The following is a 5330-nucleotide window of genomic DNA, read 5'->3' as shown; positions in this document are numbered from 1 at the left end:
TATATATATTATATTTTCGTCCTTTCTCTGTCATGAAATCCTCCATTTTAAGTTTTTTTTTTTAGCTCGACTAAATTGCGTCCTGCGTACACAATTATACAAGACCACTAATATATTAGTTACTTATTGTCTGGTTCTTCAGTGAAAAACTTAGCGGGACTATTTTCAGCTAAACAATGTACCCTCTCCAACACCTAACCTGATAGTGAGGTCTTGAACTGGTTTTTAGTGAATACTCAAACAGCTAAACATGGTTTAAGTCAGCATGTACTATCTTTGGTCAGGACAATGATAGTACATAACAAGATGGGCCACTTCTCTCTTTGAGCCAATGAAAAAAGTGTCCTCAAAATTTGGTGGCGCCCTCTTCACAAAAGCGCACTCTTTGCGAACAGAGTTACCCTACTTGAGTTAAAAAAAATAAAAGTGAAACTAGCAAGTTTTGGGATAAATTTCGGAAGAACGCTTTTTTAAAATGGTTACGCTGACAAAAAACCTCTTCCGGAGGAGAGGGTGATGGTTTTCTTCGTTTAATTTGACTTTAGAATGTGAAAGGCGAGAGGTCATTAAAATATTTAAAAAACTAAAACTCCGCACTGAACGTACCCGAACTGCTGATGAACAGCAGTCGATCTGCGCACGCAAGGAGGTGCTATTCCTATTCTTCTTCTGGAAAAACGAAAGAGAGCCTCAAAACAGACTGTAGCGCCATCTGAAGCAAAGAGCATACTTCCTGCGGACACTTTTTTGGCTGAGTGGCCCATCTTGTTATTCACTATCTTTGGTCAGGATTCTGATTCGACTACAGACCACATAATCGATACCACACAAAAACAGCTTATTGGGTAAGCCGGTGCACAACAGCGTAAAGCCTGCGCAATTTCCGCCCCCTTGACAACACCAGCTTGACTGGCAGATAATAATAACTAGGCGTCTCCATATTTTTTTAAATTCAAAGATAACTCAGAAAATGCCAAGCGCAGGCCAGATAACTACATAATTTTGTCCAAAATAGTCTCCTGAATACATAAAATATAAAGACTACAAACCTACTGCTCAATCAATACACAAAATGTAAATGCACAACAATAATACAGACGAATTTAAAAAAAAATCAAAATGTCATCAAAACTAAAAGAAAAATCCCCGTTTGCGGTAGGAAATGTATTAAATAAAAGCTTTGTCAGCTCAAAGCGGAGCAAGACCGTGATACATTAAGCAAGAAGTTATGGAGTCTATGAAAGTACCGGTACTTTGATTTGCACTGTAGAAATCAATGAAACGAATAGGTAATTCTGGCGATTAATTCCTGACCGAGCACGCTATAAACACAACTCCAAAGTCTTACTTTTGGGTGTTTAAAAAAAAATCTGCCTTGTAGAATGGCGGCGGACCAGACGAACTGAACCCGAGGGCGGATCTGGCCTGGAGGCTATAGTTTGGTGACCTCAGATATGGATGGATGGCAACATCTACCTCGGGCATTGATATCTCCATCTTTCTGTAAACGCGTGGAAAGGGGACTCTCAAAACAGACTTATTATATTATATCGAGAAGAATACAGGTTTTGGAAGTGATCTCGAGATCCCACTGAAATCATGGGTTCAGCCAACATGAACCACCTTGCGACAGAAATAGTCCATCAGACTTCTAGGATACCATTGGCCCCGATTGAAGACCCAACTCGTAGCAGAAAAAGAATTTGATATGGAACAGCTGCATTAATAATTTTAAAAAATACCATTACAAATAGCTGTCGTGTGGAGGAGAAAGAAAAGTAGACAAAAGACAGACAACATCACTAAGTGGACAGAAAACCTTTGCAAAGACCCAGGCCCTCACTCATGGCCAGGTTAAGAAGGTGGCGCACAGATCCTCAAGTCGGTGCCCCATACGACTGTCCCAAGTGTTAGCCTATTGAAGTCGAGCTGTTTTAGAGTACGGGTACAGAACAAAAGAGGCATAAGTCTAACTTTGTTATTCATTCTGTTTTCTTTGTCTGAAACTGAAATGAGGTGGGAATAACATGGATACTATGAAATGGTCGCTGAAGAAGGAAATCTTTCAATTTCACAATGTCACATTTGTGTACTTGCTTTATGCCCCCCCCCCCCCCTACAATTAAATGTTGCGTAGCCGATTATTATTGTTAGCATAAATGAACACATCATATTAAGATCTTAGCATCAATCGTTATAAATAAATAGTTAATTGTATTTCCTAATAAAAGTTCATAAGCCTTCAGCGCTTCTGTCATGCGTCTGAACACGATTGTTGTGTAGGTTTTCTTTAATTGATACATCTGGGTATCACAAATGCTTTGCATCTTTTAAATCAAGCTGTACAATGTAACATTGGTAAATTTTAAAAAATCAATATCCTTTCTGGGGCAAAATCACAAGGCTACTATCTTCAGTTACATTCTCTTATATATATATATATATATATATATATATATATATATATATATATATATATATATATATTTATATATATATATATATATATATATATATACCTTTCAGGAGATGCATGTCCTAAAGCTGCTACCTTTTTGGCCTAATTAAGTCATTTTTTAAACTTCGGAAATACTTTAAAGAAAACTGTCTCAGTAAGTGAAAAAATGTACTTTGATAGACCAAAAATTCCAGAGCTAATTAATTTACCGTCCCTCATTAGTACTAATTGTTATTTTCCAATAAAAACCAAAAGTGAGGGATGTTACTGACATAGGCCATTGCATGACTGTGGCCTCTGACTTAGGCCGTTTTGCAAAATAACTTGAGCGATTTCATGACTGCTGTCTCCGATTTAGGCCAAGTTGCAAAATAACTCGCGCCAAATTTTTTTTGTTCGTTCTTCAATTCTGAATGACTTTGGCCATTTTGAAAAGAATTTGACTGAAATGGACAGTTAGATCCATGACTGAGATGACTGAGATTAAGAAACTTGCCCAGGCTTTGGCCTAATTAACTATGACATAGGCTTTAACGAATGAGAGACGAATAGGCAGGCCTATGTCAGACTTAGGCTAAATTACACAGTTAAATCAATATCACTTTTAATTTAGGCCAAACACATTTTTTAACAAAATTCGTTGAAATGGTTGGGAGTATATTTTTAATTTTATGTCACTCTATTAAGCAGATGTCAAGGAGTCCAGTGGTTCACAAGTTGCATTTTAGCCCAAGTCTGCCTTAGTCCAAAACGGTAGCAGCTTGACGATGTATAAATTCAAGTGTCATGTCGTGTCCTTTCTCAGTCAGGCTCCTGCCTGTCTGTCTCCGTCAGCCTCTCTCTCTCTCTCTCTCTCTCTCTCTCTCTCTCTCTCTCTCTCTCTCTCTCTCTCTCTCTCTCTCTCTCTCTCTCTCTCTCGCACACAAACACACACACTCACTCTCTCTCTCTCTCTCTCTCTCTCTCTCTCTCACACACACACACACACACACACACACACACACACACATACACACATACACATACACGAGCACACAACACACTCAAGCACACACAGACACACAGACAGTCAGACAAACACGACACACATATATTCATATACACATATTATGCAAACTAGCAAAATTGTATACTCACAGATATATCGGCATTAAACATTAAATAATCCCTACACACCTGTTAACTGCATTGTTCGTCATTCTATAGCAAGAATACTACAATATCTCAGAAAAAGTCTTAATCTTTGGAAAAATTGCGTCTCAAAAGCTTGATTACTCATAATAAGAGACACCACCACGTAGAGGAAAATGAACAGCAAGATGGCTTTCACTGCGTTCACGGATACGCGAAAAAGGCTGAACATTCCCACCACCGCAGTGAGACAAAGGATTAGCACGATGGTTTCCCACCAAAACAGAGATATAGGGACGCCTGACACGCAGACTGTAGACATGTCACCAGCGCCAGTCACTGCCGGGCATCCGGACGACGTCATGATGGTCACAGGTCACAGACGTCTTCAGTCGGAAATACTGTCTCCAACGAATCCCGTTTCAGTCGTAAGTATTGTTTCGAACTGTTCCGAGCCTATCTGCTTCAGTCGGAAGTGTTGTTTCGAACTGTTCCGACCCAATCTGCTTCAGTCGGAAGTGTTGTTTCGAACTGTTCCGAGCCTATCTTCTTCAGTCGGAAGCGTTGTTTCGAACTGTTCCGAGCCTATCTGCATCAGTCGGAAGTATTGTTTCGAACGAATCTGCTTCAGTGGGAAATATTTATATACTGTTTTGAAAGATATGTTGGTTAACTTTGATGGGGTTTTGTTGCTGTTGTTGTTGTTGTTGTTTTTCTTGTTGTTGTTGGTTGCGGTAAGAGTTTTGCTTCTTTTGCAACACAATAAGGTCATATAACTGCCGAAGTTTGATAAGAGTATTCCCGGTGCCTGCTTGCTTTGCGTAAGAGCTCGGTTCCTCACAGCTCTAAAAAAGTGATACAACACCCGGCTTTTCACTTGAGAACATTTTTTTTCTCATGATAAGTGCACTTAATGATAGTATAGTTAAGTCTGCTGCCTTTTTTAAAGTTCACAATATGTAACTTAAAAATATAACATTCGTCACTGAAAAGATGACGTGAACACACTAGGAGCAGGCGGAATTTCACGGCAGCATTGGAATCAGTTAATCTTAATAATATTCCTTCCTAATTTTCTCCACAAACAATACCACGTCATATAATATAACTTCTTTTCCGAAATGCTACTCATTTAGAACATCGGTCATTAAAAAAAAGCCCCAAAGAACACCTCTCTGTATATATGAGTAAATTATCAACATCTAAATAAAACAATACGCCCAGCGACCTAGCCAAGAAAAAATTAAGTGTTGGGTGAGCGACTATATCAAGTCGGCCTACTTGTAACTGCTTGCACACTAAACAGTTCCCTATAAAATTAATTAAATGTATAGACGCTACTGAAGCACGTTTACAATTCTATTCTAAGCCACGTCAATTCGATAAGGGGAAATTTCCTGTCTATCAATACTATCATAGCTCTCTCAAAACTGGCTCGATGTGGGGTTTATTCCCCCCCCCCCCCTCTATGGAAACCTATTGAAATCTAGCGTCAGTCAAAAGGTTATAGGGATAGAGAGGCTCTTTCAGACTATGTATAACACTACTATTCAGGCTGTCCTGGGCTGGTATGGCTGTGGATACAAAAGAAACACAAAGCAGTCAGTGACAGGTTATGGAAAGACGTTGCATTCGTCGACGCTTTTAAAGACAAATGGGTCAATGATTCGTAAGAAAGTGAAGGAACATGTCGTACATGTATTTATGTGAGATGAAGAGAAAGGGGGAAATAGAGCCAGAG

The 5330-nt window shown here is 39.1% G+C and overlaps 1 long non-coding RNA gene across 1 annotated transcript in view; it reads right to left on the bottom strand.

Moving 5' to 3' along the window:
* Positions 1-4287: 4287 nt before the first annotated feature.
* LOC118477526 overlaps positions 4288-5330 on the bottom strand; it is a 5421-nt gene continuing 4378 nt past the window's right edge. The window contains exon 2 of the long non-coding RNA XR_004858438.1: positions 4288-5163. This is a non-coding gene — a long non-coding RNA (uncharacterized LOC118477526). The remainder of the gene's footprint in view (positions 5164-5330) is intronic.

The sequence above is a fragment of the Aplysia californica genome, unplaced genomic scaffold, assembly GCF_000002075.1.
Source record: "Aplysia californica isolate F4 #8 unplaced genomic scaffold, AplCal3.0 scaffold00125, whole genome shotgun sequence".
NCBI lineage: Eukaryota > Metazoa > Mollusca > Gastropoda > Aplysiida > Aplysiidae > Aplysia > Aplysia californica.
The sequence above is the reverse complement of the archived record's forward strand: the minus strand, read 5'-3'. Positions and strand labels throughout refer to the sequence as shown.